General features: G+C 37.3%; 1 long non-coding RNA gene across 5 annotated transcripts in view; it reads left to right on the top strand.

The window, feature by feature from the left end:
* The first annotated feature begins 3,337 nt into the window (after positions 1-3,337).
* The window catches only part of LOC123595935, a 32,125-nt gene continuing 10,240 nt past the window's right edge, over positions 3,338-25,222 (top strand). The window contains exons 1-5 of one of the 5 annotated variants that reach the window (XR_006711443.1): positions 3,338-3,542; positions 3,669-3,972; positions 4,293-4,443; positions 9,510-9,603; positions 12,339-12,409. This is a non-coding gene — a long non-coding RNA (uncharacterized LOC123595935). Of the gene's footprint in view, positions 3,973-4,292; positions 4,444-9,509; positions 9,604-11,527; positions 11,666-12,338; positions 12,410-14,436; positions 14,565-25,222 lie in introns of those variants that run through there. The other 4 variants (XR_006711442.1, XR_006711439.1, XR_006711441.1 and 1 more) reach the window with 4 other exon arrangements.

Genomic DNA, 25,222 nt, shown 5'->3' with positions numbered 1-25,222 from the left:
CTCCATTGCTGTTTTATTTCTTCCAAGTTTTTATTTAAATTCAAGTTAGTTAACATATAGTGTAGTATTGATTTCAGGAGTAAAATTTAGTGATTCATCTCTTACATATAACACCCAGTGCTCATCCCAACAAGTGATGGGTGTTCCATCACCCATTTAGACCATCCCCTGCAACCCCATCCTTCCATCAACCCTGTTTGTTCTCTAAAGAGTCTCCTATGGTTTACCTCCGTCTCTGTTTTTATCTTAGTTTATTTTTCCTTCCCTTCCCCTATGCTCATCTGTTTTGTTTCTTAAATTCCACATATAAGTGAAATCATATATTTGTCTTTCTCTGACTTATTTCACTTAGTATAATACATTCTACCTCCAACCACATCATTGCAAATGTCAAAATTTCATTTTTTTGGTGGCTGAGTAATATTCCACTGTATATATCACATCTTCTTTATCCATTCATCAGACATTTTGGCTCCTCCCATAATTTGACTATTGTTCATAGTGCTGCTATAAACATTGGGGTGCATGTGTCCCTTCGAATCAATATTTTTGTATCCTTTGTATAAATACCTAGTAGTATGATTGCTGGGTCATAAGGTAGTTCTATTATTAACTTTTTGAGGAACCTCCATACTGTTTTCAGAGTGGCTGCACTAGTTTGCATTCCCAAGGACGTAAGAAGGTTCCCCTTTCTCTGCAACCTCACCAACACCTGTTGTTTCCTGAGTTGTTAATTTTAGCCATTCTGACAGGTGTGAGGTGGTATCTCGTTGTGGTTTTTATTTGTATTTCCGTGATGATGAGTGATGCTGAGCATTTTTTCATGTGTCTGTTAGCTTTTATTAAAGTAACCAATTATTTCTGTACTGCTTGCCCACTGGCCTATTCCAAGTCCTGATGTTAGTTGATCTACCAAATAAATTTGAAAAATTGGGTAACCCCTTTCTCCTACTATACTTTCATCCTTCTGATTTCCATCAGATTCTCTTGGTTTTCCTCTGGTATCATATATTGCTTCTTTTTGGTCTTTTTAATTGATCTTTCATCATTCTTCAACCTCTTAATATTGGAGTGGTCCAGGATTCAGTCGTTGGTCTTCTATTTCTCTACCTTCATTCCTTTGGAGTTTGACAGCTACTCTTGTGGCTTTCCATATCTTCTGTTTGCCAATGATTCCAAAATTTGTATCTTGATACCAGAGATTAATCTGAATTCCAAGTTCTATTTCTTACTGCCTACTTGACATTCTGAACTTAATTTTTTCCAAACTGGATTTCAGTCTTTCGGATTCCCATCCTTTGTGTTGCTTTGACCAAAAAATTCAAAGTCATTCTTCATTTCTATCACACAACAGCACAACAGTCAGGAAACCCTACAGGCTCTATCTTCAAAATATATCAAGAATTTGATCACTTTTTACCACCTCTACTTTATCATGTTAATCCAAGCCCCTATTATTTCTTATGGGGATCACTGCAACAGCTCCCTGTTTTCTCTGCTTTATCCTTTGCCCTCAACTGTCTATTCTCAACACAGCCACCAAGATAAGCATGATAACAAGAAAATCAGATCTTGTCTTCCTTCTGATGAGGAAAACTTAATGATTAACATTTTGTTTGGAGTAAAAATCAAACTCTTAACAACAGCCAATGAACCTCTACGTGATATGGCTAAGACCACATTTCCCATTGTTGTCCAGTTTTCTCTCTTCAGACACAACAGCCTCCGAGTTCTTTCTAGAGAACACCAGACATGCTCCCATCTTGGGCCTATGCGCCAGCTATTTTCTCTGCCTGGAACAATTTTCCAGATATCCATGTGCTACTTCCCTCACATTTTTCAAGTCTTTACTCAGAATTTACCTTTCCTAGGAAGGATTATCTACCCCCCCCCCAACACTTTAAACTATGACACTCACCCAAATCCTAACCCCCTTATCTTGCTGTTTTGTGTTGTCATCTCCTAGCACTTATCACCTTCTTACATACTATATGTTTGAATTATTTTTATTTTTTTATTTCCTACTGCATTAATATGTACACTCCACAAGGTTAGAGATAGTGTAGCTGGCACACAGAAAATATTCAAAACTGTTTGTCAAATGATATGATAGCTCAACTTCTTCATTTAGTCTTAATTATTCAATTCTTAAGAGCCACATTTTCCAATGCAAATCAGGGGCCTAAGCTCCATTATAAGAAAAAAAAAAAAAAAAAACACATACACACATTCCAGACTCATCCACTTGAACGTCCTGGTACCCAGAGATCATGGTATGAAGATGGTGGTGCTTTTTAAGTGCAAGAAGATAGAAGGCAAGTGATCTATTGAGGAACTGCAGCCTACCAGTTGTCTTAAAGACTGACCAGTTTGCAACAGCAGCTCTTCATGAAGCCTAAGACTTTTACTCTGTAAAAGAGTTAAAAGTGACTTCTGATTTCTTCTAGTAAACAAACAAAATAGAAGCATAAAACTCCCCACCTTGAAAAGTCTGGGTATTATCTGGTCCAATTTCCTCGCATAGATATTCACTAGTAGCACCTGATCTCGGTAGTAGTCTCCCAATTAAGGGCTAGTCCCCTTATCCCACACTGCCTCATCTTATGTGCATGAGTGTATATCTTTACATGCACAGACAGGGATTTTAAATGCAGGTTATTGGTTAAAAGAAAACTTGTGGGTTTTTTGTTGTTGTTGATATATATATATATATATATATATATATATATATATATATATATATATATATTGCAGTTGTGAAGAAACTGCACATTTTCTTCCTGGGAAAAAATAATATTATGCTTCTAGGCAAGCAAGCCCATGTAAGCATATTTTACCTAGAACTTAGTTAAGTATAATATTAACGGTATTTCAGCACCTAACCACCATTTGTAAAAGTACCACTGTGGGAAACTGTGCACAAGGTCTTACTTCGTTGCACTGAATGCACCTCACTGCAAGATCCATAACAAAGAAAACTCCCCGAAATGTTTCTGTTGTTTCTCCACAGTGAAGGTACATCATGGACAACAACACCATTGCTAGAGTGGAAGGGGCAGCATTTCGTGATAGTTGGGGAAACAGTCTTTAACAGGTTTGTTGTCAAGGTATCATCATTGACAGAGTAATAATTATTAATATGATTATGATTATTTCAAATGTTTATTTATTTTGAGAGGGAGAGAGCACGAGCGGGGAAGGGCAGAGAGAGGGAGAGAGAGAGAATCCTAAGCGGGCTCCACAAGCTCTCGGCGCAGAGCCTGACACGAGGCTCCGTTTCACAAACCGTGAGATCACGAGCTAAGCCGAAACCAACAGTCGAATGCTTAACCGACTAAGCCACCCAGGAGCCCCTTAACTGCTGTTTTCCGTCAACCTTATTACCATTTTGTGTTTAGGAGTCTGCGAAAGAATAGCTTAAGACAATGCAGTGGCTGTTCCTACCCGGCGGGGTCTTCAGGGCCATCTCAGTCGCCTGCTCAGCGCTCCAATTGTCCTCAAAGAACTGCTGAATAGGCCCAGAGGGCACTGCACGCCTTCAGGTGAATCTGCAACCTCGGATTGAGTAGCAGTAAATTCGGGAGCTGGAGCAGTCCAGTCACCCTAAAATTCCTCCTTGGTCACAGTCTTTTCAGCAGTGGTCTGCTCTTCCTTTTCTACCTTTTCAGGATCTCCGTAGAAGGAGAGCTGGAGCCTGAGCTCCCGCAAGTGTTCACGGGAGATGGCGCTGTACATGCGCAGAAACTCCGGGACCAGCATGCACCACATCAGTACCACTAAATGAGCTTTTTCTCTCTCCTTCTCTCTCTCTCTCTCTCTCTCTCTCTCTCTCTCTCTGTCTCTCTCTCTCTCAATGTCTTTTTTCTCTCTTTTCTCTCTCTCTCTCTCTCTCTCTTTTTTTTTTTTTTTTTCTTGCAAGAGACAGCAATGCCTGCATAGTGCCAAGAAGAGTCTGGATTACACAGAGCAAAGGTAAGCAGGTTAACCTAAAACCTCTGTGGGAGCCTGGTATCAGCCCTGGGGTCAGCTACTATCAGAAGTTGCAATCCCAGAAAGTTGCCTGGATCTGGTTAGTGAAGATTCCAGGAACGAAGTGGCCAGCAACAGGAGTGGCTCCAGCAACAGCAGCAACAGCAGCAGCAGCAATTTTTAGCACAGTCACTGGCCAGTATTCCTGGACTGATATGCCACTGACATTAGCCAGGTTTTTCATGGTAACTTCAGGAGTTGCTCCCAGGTTCTCTTCAAATTTCTGATGCAGATGCCATCACTTTCCCTTTTATTCCATTTAGAAGTCAACCCACCTAACTGGATTCCTGCTGCAAGGAATTTGAGGACACCCTCCTCCTTCATTTACAGAACATCAAGGGCTCCAGGGAGGGTGACGTTTCCCCTTCAACTTACAATGGGAATCCAGAACAATGCCATATGGACTCCTTTCTGGTTAGTGCAGAAATCTGCTCTTTTTATTCAAGGATGAGAAATACGTACAATATCAACAGGATACAAAATTCCTGAGAAAGGAGTGTTTTAGAGCCAAATAGTGCCCTCACTTCACATATGCTGCTACTCAACAAAAATATGTTCTCTAATAGTTTTTTTTTTTCCATGCTTTCAAAAAGAGGCAGTTTCTTAGGAATAGAGTTAAGAATGTAAAAGATATACTGGATCTTTATTTAAGAAGCCATACTAAACTTGACTTGGCTTAATCGAGCTAGCTTACAAAATCCATAGAACAAGAAATGTTTTAATTGCAGACAAATTAACTTGGAACTTCAAGTGTTAAGATATATTTAGCCTATAAAATTTTGTAGCTCCTATAAAAATACTAACTAAAGTAAATCACAATACTAAAAAAAAAGATTCAGGCTTAGTAGATCTATTTACCACAAGATTTTTCACAATCACAATGAAAAATTGCTATAATTGTCAGGATATATGTAAGAGGCATTTGGTGAGTTGTTAGGTTCTTAGAACAGATTTCTCCAATTGATAGGAAAGAATGGCGACAGTAGAAAAGCAGGACACTAGTGTATCATTTGGCTTATTAAAAGAAAAAAATTACTGCTTCTACTTAACTAAGGTGAGTTAGAGGTACTTTCAGAAACAAAACAGAAAATGTAAAGATTATGCTGCTTTGAAAAGATTTCCAAAGAGACTACATGTCTGCAAGATACTTGAAAAAATTAGAAAGAATAGTGAGGAGTTTAATATTATTTATTAGTCATATAGCTTGTGACCAATCACCCTAGTGAGGTTCAACACATGTTGATTCCTAAAGCAACAGTCTTTTCAAAGACCAGACAGCATCTAGTGTTTTTCCTTATCCCAAAAATGTTTATCTAATATATTCTAAGTGCAAGGTATTATTCTAAGTGCTGGGTAATAACTAACACACTATATCCAGTCCCTGACCACCATCACCAAAAAAATTAAAGAATAGGACATTATTTCTGCTGAGGTTCAACTTAAATACCTAGTGGGCCATATAAGACATGTAAACCAACCATGGTAAAAACAGTATTTGAAAGGTGCCTAATGACTACAATAAATACTCCTCAGTAGATGCTCCAAAGGAAGATGTGGCTAAATGAACAGGGAAAGATTAATGGAGGACAAAATATTAAGCAAAGCATCAATCCCACCATGGTCTTCATCAGCCATGCCCTGTTGTGACATGATGGGGAAATCTTAGGCTTCAGAGTATGAGCTGGCTTGGTTTGAATGCTGGTTCTGGTACCACTACCTGTGAAAGGGTGGTAAACTTCTTATCCTGTGTGAACCTACTTCTTTTAGTAAAGTGGAAGTAAACAATATCCCCATGCCTTTTTCAAATTTCTTTAGGGAAACAACTGTCCTCAGTTGGTTGTTTCTTAGCCCTTCCCAGTCTGGTTTTATTCCACATCTGACCACGGAAATCAGTACTCAATAGGCACCACTTTATTATTATTTTATGATTGTTAAATCCAACTGAGGCCTTTGAACCATTATCTTAATATTTCTGCTGTCTTTGACTCCCTATATGAATCTCCTTAAGATTCTTAAAACTCCTTAAAACTCTTTCCTCTCAGGTCTTAATGGCTCAACACTTGCAGCTATTTTCTTCAGTAGAAGTATTTTTCAAAGTGCAGGTCAAGACTCACTAGTGAACTCAGTGGGTTACCGCCACAAATTTGTGGCGTTTTTTAATCAAATAAAAGAGAATTGACTTGAAAACATCTGATGCATCACACTAATGTTTGGTGACATTTGTTTCATGGTGTGTGTGTGTGTGTGTGTGTGTGTGCACTCACAGACGTGTAGATGGGTGATTATGCATGTGTATACCTGGCCAAAGTATGAAATGTATTTCTCATTTCAAGTCATGATGAAAATTTTGCAAGCCACGATTCTAGAGCCATTCCTTCTCAGTTTAATTTTCTAGTTCCTAATTTTAAACTCACCTCTTTGATATTGATTCTCTTCTAGCTCTGTAAAACCCTTAATTATCTCTTTGCTAGTTCTCTCACCTGAACTTCCCACCCATCTTACCAGCTGGTTTTTTATAGATACCTAAACTCATTATAAATTATTGATTATTTTAACCGAGTGACAAGAAGAAAGTGACATGTTAGCATGCTTAAACTGACAACAGTATGAAAGACAGGTTTAAAGAAGAGAGACTGGAAGCAGGACATCAGAAAATTATTGCTGTGATCTAGTTAAAGTGATTAGAGAATGAATACGAGTGAAAGGTTTCTAAGAGAAAACAATATGTGTAATAGCAATTTCAGAAAGAAATATCTATCTATATATAAAGGTGGTGCATGGCAAATTTGATGCCAAAAATAAAGAATAAGAAGATTAGATTATTTTCCCAATGTTTCCTATCTGAAGATGAAGCAGTTTCAGTAATGATCATCTCCAGGGGCACCTGGGTGGCTCAGTTCAGCGTCTGACTCTGGATTTTGGCTTAGGTCATGATCTCATAGATAGTGAGATGGAGCCCCCCTTGGACTCTGTGCTGACAGCGCAAAGCCTACTTGGGATTTTCTCTCTCTCTCTCTCTCTCTCTCTCTCCCCCTCCCAAAATAAATAAATAAACTTTAAAAAACACAGAGTTTTAAAATAATAACAATCTCCAGTGACAATAATATCGTGTTTATTTTATTTTTAACTTGCACTAACAGGATACTACAGCTAAGCAGTTAAAAACCTTAAAATCCAGGGCACCTGGGTGGCTCATTTGGTTAAGCATCTGACTTCGGCTCAGGTCAGGATCTCACAGTTCATGGTTTTAAGCCCCGCATCAGGCTCTATGCTGACAGCTCAGAGCCTGGAGCCTGCTTCAAATTCTGTGTCTCTCTCTGCTCCTCACCTGCTCACACCCTTTCTCTCTCTCCCTCTCTCTCTCCTTCTGAAAAATAAATAAACCTCACAAAAAATTTTAAACACCTTAAAATTTTTCCAGAACTAAGCCCAGTTGGTAACTTAGTTTCTTTAAAATGTTGGTTTAATAAACAGTATTTTTAATCAAAAATAAATATATATTCAACAAATTAGTTCCCCTGAAATTCTAGTGTTGGCTGAACCTCATATCTGTACTTGTATTATAATCAAACATACAAATAGGTCATATTTTTTAATTTTCCCAGTAGTTCTTTGTTTTATAAAAATTATAGTAAAAACAAGATATAGTAAAATCCAAATGTTTGGATTTTAAGTTCTAGATTTATAAGTGAAGAGATTCTTGTCCCAGATGGGTTCCCTTTACATTACATTAAAATATCTCTTGCTCTTTTCTAGAAATGGTTTAACTTTCAAATTATGTGTCAACAACAACAAAATCTGTTATACTGTTATATCAGATAATTAGTACCTCATTTTCTCTTCTTCAGCTAAAATTCATAAAATGTCCTCTAACTATATTTTAACAGAGTGAGGACACTCTAATTAGATCAAGACCTCAGCAAAGAAGACAGTTATGGATAACATTTTGAGGTTTTGCTACTACCCTTCAATGAATCCAGCAGCTATATAACTAAGGTCTACCTGAAAAGTCAATGAGTGCTTACAAATTCTTGTTTTTTATTTTCATACCAGTAAAAGAGCCAATGAGATACTACTTATCTATTGGACTTAAAAATCAGAGGACCCTTCTTTACATCTGATTTTATCATTTGCTACTGATGTGGCCTTGAAGAAATCACTTAAACTTTCTGAGTCTTTTTTTTTTCACTTGTAAATAAAATTAATGTATTTTATAATTTATAAGGCACTGACACATAAAGTACCTAAATAATCTTCTTTCAGGTTTTCTGCTGAAAAGCTCTATGAAACAAGCCTAAGGTAAACGAGACAGACCAGCCGTTGAACTACCAGTTACAGTAAGAAAAGTAAGGAAAGAAAGTCTAAGTCCAGAGAAATGAAAGTGGCTCTTTGTGATAAAGGCAAAGGGAACATGGTCCACACAGTAGCTCAAAGTATGCAAGGTCAATAAATAAGACAGAAGAAGGAGAAGAAGAGGAAGAAAAGAATGGATTTCATACAAATTGATACACTGTAGTAACAGGAAGCTGCATTCGAAAGTGCATAGAAGCACATAAGGATATAATTGGTTTTGCAAATAAGGGGTGCTACCAGGGGCATGGTTTCAAGCTGAATATGTAAGATTGTGTAAACTTATCGGGAATCATTTAGTAAAAACATGAGATTGTCAGTCAAATAGTAGGTAGACATAAAGTAGGAATGCTGTTGTTACATTTGTATCCAAGAAAACTGGCGTTACAACACTGCTGATGGAATATTATAAAAGAATCATACAAACTGCATTCATGACTTGTTTCTTTTACTTCAGGTATGTATTGAAAAATGCAGAGTGGAGAATAAGCTGGAGTATAAAATATTCCATTGTCAAAATATCTTATATAACGTAAAATAGCAAAAGCCACATAGGAAGGGAGTAAACCCAGGTTTGTGTCGGCCTCTCAAAAATAGAAATAACCGGGGCGCCTGGGTGGCGCAGTCGGTTAAGCGTCCAACTTCAGCCAGGTCACGATCTCGCGGTCCGTGAGTTCGAGCCCCGCATCGGGCTCTGTGCTGACCGCTCAGAGCCTGGAGCCTTGTTTCCGATTCTGTGTCTCCCTCTCTCTCTGCCCCTCCCCTGTTCATGCTCTGTCTCTCTCTGTCCCAAAAATAAATAAACGTTGAAAAAAAATTTAAAAAAAAAAAAAAAAAAAAAAAAAATAGAAATAACCATGGGCACCAGGTCCATCATTCCACCAACACACTAGTCTGTAGGGCAAGTTACTTTCTGATGGCTAGGTTCCCTAAGGAAACCTTTTTTTTTTTCCCCTGAATTCATATCAAACAATCTTATCCCACCACTGATGGGAGATTGCTAAGCCCTGGGAAATTCTTGGAGGCGATAATTCTACCAGTGTGTCTATGATTCAAAAATATATATTCTTTCTATGAAACAAGATGTCTTTTATCAAGCACTGTGAACTATAACTCAAACTTTCTTTCAGTTGAACGTTGAGTGAGCTTGGCTTCAAAGCAAGCATGATGAACAAGAAACATGGCTAGTGGACATGAGGAGGAAACGAGGACCATACGAGAGAGGTAACTGAAAACAGTTGATATTTCTCTAGGGCAAGACTCTGAAGGAGGGCACACTGTATAAAGAATAGTGCCCAAAGAGGCCATGTTTTTTTTTTATTTTTTTAAATATTTTATTTACTTTTGACAGAGAGAGAAAGACAGAGCATGAGTGGGGGGAGGAGCAGAGAGAGAGGGACACAGAATCTGAAGCAGGATCCAGGCTCTGAGCTGTCAGCACAAAGCCCGACACAGGGCTTGAATTCACAGACCTTGAGATCATGACCCGAGCTGAAGTCAGATGCTCAACTGACTGAGCCACCCAGGCGCCCCGCCATGGTTTGTTTTAATAGCCACTGAAGATGGAGGAACTCCAACCAGACAAGTAAGGGCACAGAGTCAAAGTTCAAAGAAGCAGGAATGACTTGAAATCAGGTGTATAACAAAATCCTGGTATCAGGCTATGGAGTCGTTCAGAAGATACGAAACAGGTAATAACTATATCAGGAATAAGACATAACATATACTATGGCAATACCACAAGTAAATCAAAGTGTTATTTTCTTTTTAGGTAAGTAGTTGAAAAAAGTTACCCCCTGGAGAAAATTAGTAGTTACCAGTACATGAAGGCACAATTGAGCAAACTGATGAGGTCCATATGGAGAGTATAGATGGGTAAACATCCAGATACAATAAATTCATTTTAGGCATGTCGGATCCTGATTGAATAACATCAAAACTATTTCTAGACCCTGTCACATTGGTGGGATGGAAATAACAAATGTGTTCCTGTTATTTGCCAACATGAGTTCAGGAACTAAGCAAGGATGCATCTTCACATAAAGTGCAAAGAAGTCCACAGCTGAGCAGGAGTGGGAGAGGCAGACATCACCACATATGTAACAAAACCTGTCCTTGTTCTGAGTCAACAAGATCTTTCATATCACATAAACCTACATCCAGAGGAAGAGAGAAAGTGATAGGATAAAAAATAGAAAATTCAAGATGTCTATTTTCTCTATATTTTTCCCACTAGAGACTTTTTTCCTAGATGAACTAAGTTTAGCCATTTAGTTTATGTCCCTGAATATATCAAGATCATTCCAGATTTATACTAGTGATATTTCTATGTTATATTGTTTCTATTTCTCTTGTTAATGGACTGGGTTTTATTCAGCAATATTTAGAATAAGCAACTTGGGCTTTCAATGTCAGATTCATAGCATTCATACTAAATTAAGCAGTACCTTTTTAAAAATAAAAATGAGTTAAATATTCTTTTCATCTTGTAATTTACAAATTAAAAGCATAAAAGAAGTTAACAAACTTAGGATCATCTTTGAGTCTTGGGTCCTTAAATGGAAACTCAGCTATGAAATTGTTAGCCTCTAAAAGGAATTGCCCACTGTTGATTGTGGTCATCTTCCTGGATTCTTCTCAATTTAATCCTCTTCTTCCCACTTCTTTATCCATGTTCTATTTCATTTCTCTTAACCACATTTGCACCACATTAGTCATTTGGTCTCTACATTTTGATCCTTCACTTATCTTCAAGGATTTTGACAAAGATCACTTAATTCTTCCCTCACCATGGCTCAGTCAGAACATAAGATCATCCTTCTTATGGATTGACTGTTTGTGAACCACCCCCCCCTCAACCCTCCCATAATTCAGATGTTGAGGCTCTAACCACCAGCATGGCTGTACTGTACTCCTGGAGTATAGAAGTAATTAAGGTTAAATGAGGTCATAAAAACTGGGCCCTGATCTGATAGTATTATTGTCCTTTTAAGAAGAGATGGAGAAAGATCACAAGCTTTATCATTCTCTCTCTCTCTCTCTCTTTCTCTCTCTCTCTCTCTCTCTCTCTCTCTCTCTCTCTCCCTTTCTCCATCTCCATCTCTCTCTCTTTCTCTCTCCCTCTCTCTCTCTCTCTGCCCAGGCTTAGAGGAAAGAACATGAGGGCAAAGTGGCTGTCTGCAAGTCAGGAAGAGGCCTCTCAACAGAAACTGACTCTGCCAGAACTTAATTTGGAACATCTATGCTCCAGAACTGTTGAGAAAATAAATTCCTGTTGTTTAAGCCACTCAGTCTACAGTATTTTGTTATCGCAGCCTGAGCCACACCAAGATGTTCCCAATATGCCACTTTTAAGCAAAGGATATGAGTTGGAGGTGAGAATCCACAGACAAAATGCAACTCATAATAATATCAGAAACCATCACTTGTTTGTACTCTCTTTATTACTAAAGGATGCCAAATCTGGGGGAAAGGCAATGCAAAGATGTATAATTAAAAGAGTTTTCCCTCCTTCAACATTGTAGTCCAGAGTTGACACTATTAATAGTGTGATGTTTATCTTTCTGGACATATTTTTGAAAGTCAAGAATTAAAAAGTCAAGTGCATTTCATAGTTTTCTAGTTCCTGCATCTACAAGAATTATTGGAGACACTATTTTACAAAATAGATTTTTGTGATTCACCTTCACAAATTCCAATTTATCAGATCTGGGGTATGATCCCAGAACCTGCACTCTAAGCATCCAAGTAATTCTGATGATGTACTTCAAAGAGCACATTTGGTCAAGCACTAATTTAAATATTCTAGCTATTGGTTCTCTGTTTTTATTAATATTACTACATATTTTAATGTTCAGTTTCATGCATTTTTACCATTACTTAAACACATATTCATTTTATGACTTCTTCATAATATATTATTTGTGTAACAGTCTTTAAACATTTATGTTTCCCTTTAGAAAAACAGAAAATCATATTTTAATTGGGCTGTGAAGTTGGATGCAGGCCTACAAGAACTCATAGGAAAAAGGTGTTTCTCTATTTTATTTTCCTTTTTATTAGTTTACAGTCACCAATTACTCGTTTATTCCCACATTTTATGGTTGAACAAATCTGATCCCATAATCTCAAGGCATTCATAAAGACAGAGAGATTAGCAAAATAAAAGACAACCAAATGTGCTTTTTTTCTCCTCCAATGAAATGTGAACTAGAGCAACTGAAGCTAATTGTGAACTGCCAGTGATAAAGAAAAAAAACACTAGAAATTTTTTTTATTGATGAGGAATAAACAAATAAGAAACACTCTGCTCCCTTGTAGTTACCATTAACAGTTTTAAAGCAATTAAAAAATAGTCCATTAAAGACTACAGGTGATTTGTAATGTGAGTTGGACATTGTTGTCATTGGGGTCAGTCAAGATAGATTTTCATTCAATTACCTACACATCTTGCCTCCCCAAGGATACTTGAAGGAGTCATCTATACCAAACTCCTCAGTGATTTTCAACTTGAAGTTCATTAGCTCAATGGCAGATTGATGTATTGCACTTAAAATACACTCAAATGTCATCTTTTTAAAAATCTACTAACACAGCCTTACACTATGGAGTTAAATTCAATCACTCAATTTAGCTTTTGGTTCTTTGGAGAAATTACTTTCCTTTATCAAATTCAAGCTGCAAGGCTGCCAGAAAAGGTGTTAATCATGTCATTCGCTACCATTAATGTAAGCTTTGTTTTTATCCAGTTCTCAGCTCAACATCCTTCTGCATCAATTTTTTTCAGCCAGAGTCTTCCACTGTATAATTACTTCCTAAGAGTAACTTATGTGCATTAGGAAGCATATTAAACAATCAATAAATATTTATTAAATGTCAGCCATGTTCCTGAAAGACCTGTGCCCTTTACTCAAAGAATATATCCTCTTATTGGCAAAATATGATTTTGCATACACGGAATTATTAAAGGGGCATAAAATAAAATTAAGTGTTAAATTATGTGGTTCAAAGAACTATATGCTACACAAGTTCAACAATGGAAAGAAGGTCAGAAGATTTAATCTGGGCTCTGAGGAAGGAGCAAGGTTTTTGCATTACAAAAAAAACCATTACCAAAAAAAAAAAAAAATGGTGTGAGCACAGAAAGTGAGCTCAGAAGCAAGGACTGTGGCCAAGGTGAGGTAGAGTGAGCAGTCAGCCTGCCCAGACTGGAAGCTTCATTTATTAGATAATATTCTAAAAAGAATTGCATTCTTGCTTCTTTGAGTTATTCACCTACAGATTTTTCTCTGCACTTCAATTTCAGTCATTTTCTACCATCATTTGATTTGCAGGATACCAGAGAAGAATTTAAACTCAACTTTGATTGTTTAAGCCTATCCCCTCCTTTTTCTTCAAAGGTTGGGAAGTGATGGATTCAACTCAATGTAATTAATCACTGACGTACTTTATTATAACAGCCAGACATTTGTTAGGACCAAAATGCTGCATTGTTTTAAAGTAGAATCATTCCCTGTGAGAATTATGAATTGGGAACTATAACAAAGAGGAACTTAATTGAGAATATCTTAATCATAACTTAAATGAATTTACCATGGGAAGAATATATATATATATATATATATATATATATATATGTGTGTGTGTGTGTGTGTGTGTGTGTCTATGTGTGTATATATATATATATATATATATATATATGAATATTACATTTGGATTTGACCATCAATTCCTGTTTATCTAGGAAGTTGGAGAATCTCGTCTCCAATTTTCTTCACCGTCCTCTTTTTGAAAGGAGGGCTTAATTTATTGTACTTGACTTCTCTGCTCTTCTATTTCTTCTTTGATGTCATTGTCAGGGTTTGTGGGGACCCTTGACAGTGATACACAGTCTAGTTAACCCACACATTTAGACTTGGTGACCTCCTTCAGAATCCCAGCCATCCCCCTTCCCACCCTCCTTCACAGTCTTATGTATTGTTTTCATTATGTGTATATAAGTGTTTGCTAAAAGTGTCGGTTGCCAATTTAAGCTATTTATTGTCTTCACTGCTTCAGCTGCTGCTGGATTTCTGAACTTAATCTGCCAAGAACTTCCGTGCAACACATGCTCACTGCAGTTTTCAAGTGATTGCCAGTTGCTGAACTCTTTGTACACGTTTGCAATTCATTGTGTTACCCCCTTACTGCTGTTTCTGGCATCTGCTCTGACTGCTGGATTTTTGGGTATGGAGAAGTTCAGCAATTCTCTTTACAAACTCTCTGCCCAGTGGGAGGTGCTATTATTTTACTTTATTTGGAGAAATTAGCTATTCCCCCAGGAAATCAAACAAAACCCTTGTCTTTTATACTTCCCCATTTTCTCCCTCTGACTGAAGTTGAAAGGTATTTCACCCAGGGGCTATGACGATAGCAGAAACATTTTTTGTTTATTTTATTTTAAACACCAGACTCTCCACTAAATGTGGGTATAAACTCCAACTTCACAGAATTAAAATCTAGCTAATGGCTAATGTTGCCTGAGTACCTAAGTGCCAAATTTGTATGCTAAATATTCTACCCAATTTATTTTAATTAATTTCTACAACAAACCTATAAAATAAGCAACATTATTCCCCCTTATTCAGATAAATAAACTAAAGTTTGAAAGTTAACAAGTTTTCCCAAGTTAACAAAATCTGACATTTAAATATAGGTAGGCAAAGGTAGTAAAGAAACAACTAGATGCCAGTTTGTTTACTTCTGTATTACATTGCCTATCACCCCATCAACAACACTGAGGAAATCAATTTAGAGTGAGATTGTGACCTCCCTGTCCATGACCATTATTTTTTAAAAGGTAGGCAGCTCTCTTAGAGCTTAGGACAAGATGAGAATAATGGACAATGGACTTTACATTATGGGATGTATTATTTAGAAAAGGTACAGCTATTGTTACAAATAGAACCTCACGTATAATAGAAGTTCATTATTCATTCACATAACAGTCCAAGGGGAGAGAGTTTAGGTCAGCAGGGTAGTTCTCAATGCTGTTATTCAGGCACCAAGGCTTACAAGGTTGGTCATTTGTAACATATGGTTTCAAATGTCCTTCTGGTCACCTTTGATTATCACCATTCAAGCCCAAAGAAAAGTGAGAAAGAGCATACAGGGGCATGTCTAGGAGTTTTCATAGCTTGCATCAGCAGTGACACACATTATCCCTACTCATATAGAACGCTGGAACCAACGTGAAGAGCATGGTTTCATGACTACACCTAAATGCAAGGAAAGTTGGGAAACATTATGTTGTTGGCTGGCCATGTGCCCAGCAATTCTATCCCAATGGAAAAAGGGGGAGTAGGTTATGAGGGACATAGAGTCCTCTCCATCACAATCTACTTCTGTGATCATCAAATATCTGTATGCAGATAAAACAGACTCTTTTCTCTTCTCCAAGGAGACAACTCACTGCATCCACTCCAAAGTCCAGTATCTCTGGAATGTGAAGTTTCCCCACCAGGGCTCAATGGGTTGTTTTGTTTTGCAGCACAGAGAAGTATCATAAAGGTTATCTTCCCCAAGTCCAGTCAATATACATTCATGAAGCAGGATAACCACAACAAAAATATGTGTTAAAAAAGAAAAAATACATGAAGAAACAGAAACTCTCTTCATTACTGGGAAGAATGCAAAGTAGGAAAGCCACTCTAGAAGACAGTTTGGCAGTTTCTTACAAAAGTAAGCATACTCTTACCACATGACCCAGCAATCGTGATCCTTGGTGTTTATCCAAATGAGCTGAAAACGTATGTCCACATAAAAACCTGCGTATGAATAATTCATAATTGCCAAAACCTGGAAGCAACCAAAATGACCTTCAATAGGTGAATGGCTAAACAGACTGGTACATCTATAAATGGAGTATTATCCAGGAATTTTTTTAAAGAAGCCATCAAGCCATTAAAAGACATGGAAAAATCTTAAATGCAGATTGCTAAGTGAAAAAGAAAGCCATTCTGAAAATGCTACATGCCATATGACTACAACTATATGACATTCTGGAAAAGGCAAAACTGGTGACAGTAAAAAGATTAGTTACCAGGGGCTAGGGCTGGGCCAGGGTGGGTGGAGGTTTGAAAAAGAAGGGAGGCATGAATAGGTGGAGCACAGGAATTTTTAGGACAGTGAAAAAGAAACTATTCTGTGTGCTATTAAACTGGTGTCTGCAAGTCATTATATATTCGTCGAAACCCACTGAATGTACATTACAAAGAGTAAGCCCTAATGCACACTATGAAATTTAGTTAATAATGTATTAATATTGGCTCATCAATTATAACAAATGTACCACAGTAATGGAAGAGGTTAATAATAGGTCAAAATGGGGTGAGGAAGGCTTTGGGATGAAGGAACGCAGAGGAAATCTCTATTCTTTTAGCTCAATTTTTTTCTGTAAACCTAAAACTGCTCAAAAAAGAAGTCTATTTTTCTTTCAAAGAGAATACTAGGGAATTCAGCAATCATAGTCCATTAAAACAATGCACTCCTACTGAGCTAGCATTGTATAAAACCTTGACCTGGTAATAGAAGGAATCCCCAGATTAGTTAGGATTCTGCTCTGTGGGAGAATGTACGTGCGTTCCTTGATCATGATGTTCAGAGGCTGCTGAATTTGCCTTCTGAGAGATTCCTTCTTCTCTGCCACCCTTCATGGCACATTTGAGATGAACATTGTGTGTATGTCTTCCTTACAGATCAGAAAGTCCAAAGCTTTCTCAGGTGAGGCTTAAGATATCCTTAGCAGTACAAGTGCCTCAAAAATGAAGTAGGTTTTTGGTCTGTTTATTTCCTGTCCCATCCAAGTGTCAGTAGCCCATACTTAAAATAATTTCTTAGAGATAATCCTTCAGCCTGTTTTTTTTAACTTCCTTGCAGGGTGTGTGTATGTGTGTGTATGTGCGTGTGTGTGTGTGTGTGTGTGTGTGTACACTTAATGATAGCTACCTTAAGGACATGTAAAATAATTGGGTAAGGAGTGCCTGAGTGGCTCAGTTGGTTGAGCATCCAACTTCGGCTCAGTTCATGATCTCATGATTTGTGAGTTTGAGCCCCACATTGGGCTCACTGCTGTCAGTGCAGAGCCTGCTTTGGATCCTCTGTCTCCCTCTCTCTCTGCCTCTCCCCTGCTCATGCTCTCTCTTTCTCTCTCTCAAAAATAAATCAACATAAAAAATCAATAAAACAGTTTTTAAAAAATAAATAAAAATAAATTAATTAAATAAAATATAGTTGGATGAGAAGCTATCACTCTATCTGATTTTTTGTTGGAAGGTTGAATACCTTCATGTAACTTAGACATTTTATTGGGCCTTTGCATTTGAAGCCTTTCTCAATCGTATTTCCTATTAGGGTTTCAGAAAGAAGCAGCTAGCTTCTCCAACCCTGTGAGGCCCTTTATCTGTGAATTTTCTCTCTCCCCGTCAATCTCTGTACACAAACCAGCCAATTCTTACAATATCTTACTTGAAGCAATGAATGGCAGCCAACATGTATAAACATTCTGTCTCTTTTCAACTACTACACCTAAAACTATATGAGCATGTGGTCTTTATTCCAAGTTATAGTTGGAGATGGTTTCCATAAATGCTAATGTTTTGCCATGATATCATATATTTCTCCAACTTTTTAGCCTGTGGCACCACTGCCCAAACATTAACTTCTGGATTGGTTACAATAGGCAAATTGGTTGAAACAAACACCAAAAATTTATTGGTTTAAGAAATATGTCTTTTTCACATAAAAGTCAGAGTGAGGGTTACAGGCCAACTCTGGCTTTTCTCCATGCAGTCATTCAATTAGTCTGATGGTGACTCTGCCATTTCAACACATCTGAGTTCCAAGATCTCTCTGGTCATTGTCATACTAGTTAGGCAGAAGTAGAAAAGAACATGGCAAAATGTCCTGATAAATCAGGCCTTAAAATGAAACGCACTTCCATTCACATTCCATCAGAGACAACTCAGTCATATGTCAATATCTAACTCTACAGAAAGGTGAAGAATGTAGTATAGTTGACCAACCAGTTGTCCAACATTTCTAGTCCAGAGGAAAAAGGGAGAATACATTTTAATAGGCAGCAATATTGCACAAATCACAAAGGTCCTTAGCCCCACTGCAGTTAAATTTCATAGGATATTGAACAATTTATACCCCTCCCAACCATACAGGAGGATGGAAGTCATCTACTTCCATGTCTGCCCACCCAAAGAGTCCTTTCACCAAAGCCAATAAACAATTTCCCTTTCACCTCACTTAAAAGTTTACGTTCTAATTTTCTGTCCCAGAATCTTTCTGTACTCAAGATAGTTGTGGGTGGGAAAGTTAATAATAAAAAAAAAAATACTCCCTTCCAGGAACAGACAAACATGGCAGAGCATAGTAGTGCATATTACTCTAACCATTTGGGTTCATTATGTGTACAGTCAACAGCCATTCCCATGTTGCACTTGCAGCCTTAGACTTTATACAAGGTCTTGCTGCAACAAGCAAAGATCAGATTTACAGTACATTCAGCCATCTTCTTTCAAAACAAAGTACCCACATCTACAGGAAGAATGAAAATCCATTTACTGGCAAATTGCAGTCCCAATAAAATGAAACTTTTCTTTCAAAAAATAATGATATTTGCAGAAGCATCATCCCTAATATTACACTTACTAAATGTGAGACCCCGTTCAAATCGGTTTACTTGTATTACTTTCTTTCATCTTCCCAGATATTATTATCCCTGCTTTACTTAGGAGGAAACTGAGGCTAGGAGACTTTCACTAACTTACACAAGCAGAGGCAGATTCAAACATTAGCAAACAGCACACTTAGCTGCATAGTGCAAAATGTTTTTATTCAGGTGAACAATTACATCACATTTTTCTTCAAGAACAATACATTATTCATAAGTGATTCTTGCTTTACATTTATGCAATTAAAGACCCATTCAGAAGGTTTTCCCAGAGTGAAGGAACAATCAGCTCCAAAGCAGTCTTCAAGTCCTTACCCGTTAAAGAAGCTGCCTGTAGCTTTTTATATGACAGTTTTTACAGCTTCTACCTACCAAGATTTCAGAACACACTGTTAGAAAACCTTGCAACTGTAGAGAGTTGTACGATAGTGATTTTAGCTTCATCCCATGTAATATTTGAGTCATCTAAACCTACTGCTTCTAATTCTACACTTGCCAACCAACATTTTGATTATGAGTTGGCTTCCCATGTGGTTCTGCAACAGAGAAAGAATGTGCTGATCAAAAGGATTTTAGAGCAGTTATGGTTTCTGTGACAATACTTTCTTATGGCAAATTAATAAGTGGCTTAGATTACAATATGACTTCCCATGCAAATTACGAAGAGAGGAAACTGCAGCAATCATGCAAACTTGGATAGTCTCACCTGCACTAATTAAATTTTTCATTGAAAACCAATAGACCAATATTCTGGGATCTAGGAAAGAGGATTGAATGCACACACAGCAGAAGACCTCACTGGCCATTCTGTTTGGTTCAAAGATATTAGACTAAGAGTAAAAGGTAAAGCAAACAAATAAACAAGAAAAGAAGAGCAATGAGAAGACTGCAAATTAAGTCATCCAAAATTCAAATTGGACACAAATGTCAACAAGGAGAAACTACAGGATTTTAAGGAAAATGAGGATTTGGTCAATTAAAGAGTATATTTTATAATATTACACCACAAGAAAGGAAAGCTTTAGAAGATTATCAATAAGAAAATAATTTACAATTTCCTACATGATTATTATTCAGACTCAGGTGCTAAGAATAAAGAAATTGAATTTAACTGAAATCCGTGCAGGGGAAAAAAATAAAGAAGCAAAGACTAATATAAGTTTCATGTTTGAGAGCAATGGGAAAGGGGTGTGCTTCCAACAGTGTTGAAAATGTCAAGTGGGGAAAAAAGTTCTGTTTTGTGAAAAGTTTTGTCTCCCTGTGTTCAGATATTGAAAAATTTATTCTGACAGATGTCTGTTGAACATCCAGTTGAGCCCAGTGCTGTGCTAGGCACTGGATAAAATATGAGAAAAATAGAAATGAAGCTTTGAATTCCATAAGAAGCTTTAATTAAGACAGTCTATATGAAGTTTTGATTATTATTGAGTAAATAAGACAGATACACATAGTTTCACGGTAACAAGACTGTAAAATGAGTGATAAAGATTGCAAGCTTCATAGATATTCAAAAAGAAAGACAACAAGGAAGACAAAAGTTGGGAGAAAATTTCATGAAGAAAAAACACTGAATATGGGTCCTTCACAAAAGCTTTCACTTACCGGTATCTGAAGACACACAAAAAAAAAGACAGCTAAATTATGTAGCAATTGAAGGAGAAAGCTCTGGAACCATTATACCCTCCTCCCCCACCATAAACAAATAAATAAATAAAATAACATTTATAATTATATATATGTAACTCATGTCAAAATAATTGTGAATTCAAAACTTCTATTACTAAGAAGTAATGATAAATGACTGGAGATTCCAATTAGTTATGTTCTGACAAACCTCCAGGATTAAAAGTTTGCGGATGCTTATACTGGGTGCCAAATTTGCTAAGACACGCATGTATGTTTAGAGAATCAAATAAAAACCATAGAGCATTAGTGGTAGAATAGCAGTCTTCCTTGGTATATTTCAGTTGTCTGTCAAAGGGAGACCAACAGAATTATTTAACATTTTAAATTGATTTCCAATATCTAAAAATCAGAATGTCTCAGCTAAATATTCAGATTCTCAGATTGCATATTTAAAAAATCTGAAGATTCAGGAACACTCGATCTGCTTAGTCTCCTGTAACCAATTTACTCTTTCATTCATAGAGTGTCCCCTGAGTTCTGACCATGGGCCAGGCACCATTCTATATGCTGAGAATATATCAAAGAACAACAGCCAAAAAAAAAAAAAAAAAAAGGGAAGGGTGGTAAAGAAAGAAAAGTTTCCTTGATTTTGTAGAGACCATTTCAGTAGAAGGTACTTGAGCTAAGTAGCAGCTATCATTTTAAACACATAGCATGATGGGCCATCCAACCTCTGTGTTCTAATGGGAGACAGAGAGATAGAGAGATACAGAGAAACAGATTTTGGAGAAAAGTTTAAAAAATTAACTCAGTCCTTTAACAAGGAAATAAAATGAAATACTGAGATCCCTTTTATTTTTTTTCAACATTTATTTTATTTTGAGAGGTGGGGGGAGAGAGAGATAGAGAGAGAGAGAGAGAGAGAGAATCTCAAGCAGGCTCCAGCGTGCAGAGCACAGTGAGAGGCTCAATCCCATGAAATGCAAAATCACAACCTGAGCCGAAATTCAGAGTCAGATGTCAAGCCACCTGAGCCACCCAGGAGTCCCTGAGATCCCTTTTATTTGTATTTATTTATTTATTTATTTATTTATTTATCTATCTGTTTATTTATTTATTGGCCTTTTGTTTGTTTGTTTATTTTCTTGAGAGAGAGAGAGAGAGAGAGAGAGAGAGAGAGAAGGGAGGGGGCATGGATCCAAAGCAGGCTTTGCACTGAGAGCAGAGAACCCAATGTGGCCTCAAACTCAGGAACCCTGAGATCATGATGTAAGCCAATCTTGACTTAGCCTACTGAGTCATCCAGGCACTCCATCCCTTTTATTTTTAAGCTGCTTAAGTCATTTAGATAGATTTTATGGTTCGCGGAACCCCTAGTTTTGGGAACTGTAGGGTTCACTGATTAAAGTCAAGATCTCCTACCTGTCAAAGATGGGGCCAAATCTGGATCTGAACTTCAGTCTGCTTGTTCTTGTAGTTGGCATAAATACAATCATGCAGGTATATACCCTTCTGTGTCTGGCTTCGATCACTCATCATTATGTTTGCGAAGTTCATCCACATTATTAGTTAGACATGTAGATCATTCACTATTATAGCTACGTAGTTTTCCATTGTATGAATGGAGCCACAATTCATAATCCATGATGGATTGTATTCATGATGGATGTGTGGGTGGGTTCCTGTTTCTGACTATTGAGAATAGTGCTACTAATTGATGGGGTCAAATCTGGATCTGAACTTCAGTCTTATTACAGTTTAAAACCTTCCCAAGAATTTCTACTAGTTCCTGCAACCTATTTTGTCATGGTTTTCTCTGCCCCCATCACATTGTATCCTTGAAAGTTCCATCCCTTGCCTTGAGACATCCTGGAAACAGTTCAATCTCTTCATGATTCAATCTCTTCAAGACTTGGATAGAAGGCAAAGGTGGCATGGGATCTGTAATCTCTGCATCAGGAGCTCACTCTGCTGCCCGTAGGCACAATTCTAGGCACTGTGGAGTGGGAAGGAGTCAAAGGCAACCCGAAATGAATGGAAAATAGGCTTAGGGGATGCCCCAGCCTCCCCATCAAACTTATCCTCCAGTGGGACATCTAAGAGTTTCTAAGAGGGCCCACACTGGGGTGGATTCCATAGCAAAACATACTTATTAATGCATCTTTCATTGCATTGTTACCTTCCTTGTCTCATTTCCCCCTTCTTCACATTTGACTATAAAACCACTTCCCAATAAACTACCTTCACCGAAGGCAATATCTCAGATTCTTACATTTACTGTTTTTGTTCCTCTTTTTGTTTGCTATTAATTTCTGTTTTTCTGTTGTTTTTGTTGGGGTGGGATACTGAAACTAAGATGGTGTCCTAAATAGTGGTTATATGCAAGGGTTCATGACCATGACTTTGCAGCAGCTCACTGATTCCTCTTTCCTTCCCTTGCTCATCCTGTCTCCCCTATGCCTTTTTGGGGCAACAAACAAATCCTTTACCCTCTAATTAGCAGAACAGTCCCATTCATATCCTGTAGATTCAGAGTCCTGTTCTATTCACAAATGTTTACTTGGCTTTTTCCAAATAAATGTAGATTCTTTCCTAAGGTGGATTTGAATGCCAATTGTTAATTATTTTTTCCATGTTATTACAAATATTGGTTGCATAAAGATAGAAGGAAACAAAAGAGAATACACAGTTTGAAGCTGGGACTAATGTCTTGAGTTTCAGAAAAGATTGTAAACTAGAAAAGCTTGTGGGTGATGCAGGGGGAAACCACCAAGTCAGATTTCAAAAACTTTTTTTATTCAAATAGCTGCTAAGTGAAAATGAGTGATAGAGTTAGGATTTAATCCAGAAAAGAACTTACCTGAACACTGACCATAAAGTAGAAAATAACTTAGCTCAGCCTTTCTGTAGATAGAAATGAAGCATAGACAAATGATTGCATGGTTCAAATTACAGGATAAACTAGGCTTCCTAAGGAGAAAAATAAAGGAGACCTTGAAAAATGCTATATGAGCTCATTGAATAAATTCAGACAGTATAGTCCTAATTTACCTGCTTCTTTTTATGCAACATTTGTGAATGGACCTCAAGATTCTTCACATTGGGATAAAAATAAATTTGTTCATTTTCAATAGCTTGCTAGAAATGTTTAAATGCAGAGATTACTGGGAAGGAATGAATTCCTGTTAAAAAAAAAAAAAAGGAAAGTTATGATTCCTCCTCCTATAAGTTCACCTCCATTGACTGCCCCCACTACCATTCCTTTCTGGGTGGCAAAAGAACAAAAATGTTCAAACAAGAGATGGGGAAGGAATCTTCCTGAGCACTGTGCTGAAGCCCATTTTTAACTGGGAATTCAGAGTGTAAATGTGGTGTATGGTGAGCAGAGAAAAAGGAGCTACTTTTAAATACAGGACCCACCCACAGATGTCAAAATCAGGAAGAAGAGTACTATCTAAAATGCATTTTATTTATTTTCTCTGAAAGCACTTTTAATGACTACTTGACAAGCAACAATTATCTAGCTATGTCTAGCAACTTTCTGAATTTCATTATGGGAGTTAAAAATGCAATACAAAAAAAGAGTGGATGAGATTTGCTTACCTTCTAGAAGAAAGGTAACTAGGCTTCGGTGCAGATAAACAAAGAGTTACTTTCATGAAAAGAAAACAAAATCAACATCAGTGTGTGCTTGGACAAATTTAATTAATACAGTTTAAAAGGTAGATTTGGAAACTCCGTAAGTACAACCTAGACACCGATGAATTTCTTATATATTATGCTAATAATAGAGATGCACTTTGAAAAGTTTGCCAAAACAGAACAAATGTTAAAAACCACCCTTACCTTTTTGGCATATTACCTCCACATTTCTTCCTATGATACGTTAAAGAAGCCCAGTCCTTGACAGCAGCCACATCTCAATGGCTGACATGACCAGGAAACCATCTATGCAAGACGAATGCTGTGCAAGCAATCTGGAGCATCTCCATCTTTCTTCCCTCATATCCAGTCCATTTCCAAAATCTGTCACCTTAATTCCTAAGGATTCTATTTACTTCTCTCCATGTCTACTACCACCACCTATGTCCCAGCTGTTACCATCTCCTACCGGAAATACTGCAGTAGGCTTCCAACTTCCAATATCCTCAACCACGCTCGCAGCTTCTAACTGCATCTCCATACAATTTCAGGTCAATCTTTTTAAAAATATCAACCTGATTGTTTATCCCCAAATTTAAAATATTTAAAGGCTTTTGAATGCTACATGATGGAAGACAGAATTTCTTCATATAGCCTGCAAGCTTTTCGGAGGCCTGTCTCCAAGCTATGACACTAGTCACAGCTGGCATTGAATTCTCTTTTGCTCACTATTTGCAACTGTTCTGGAGGTAACTTCCAGTTAGAAGAATAAGCCATGCAAACTCTAATCATATTCAGACACTGCTCATTCTAAAGTACCCCCCCCCTTTTTAATCATCTTAATTGTTATATTTG

Source organism: Leopardus geoffroyi, chromosome B1 (genome assembly GCF_018350155.1).
Source record: "Leopardus geoffroyi isolate Oge1 chromosome B1, O.geoffroyi_Oge1_pat1.0, whole genome shotgun sequence".
Classification (NCBI taxonomy): Eukaryota; Metazoa; Chordata; class Mammalia; order Carnivora; family Felidae; genus Leopardus; species Leopardus geoffroyi.
The sequence above is the reverse complement of the archived record's forward strand: the minus strand, read 5'-3'. Positions and strand labels throughout refer to the sequence as shown.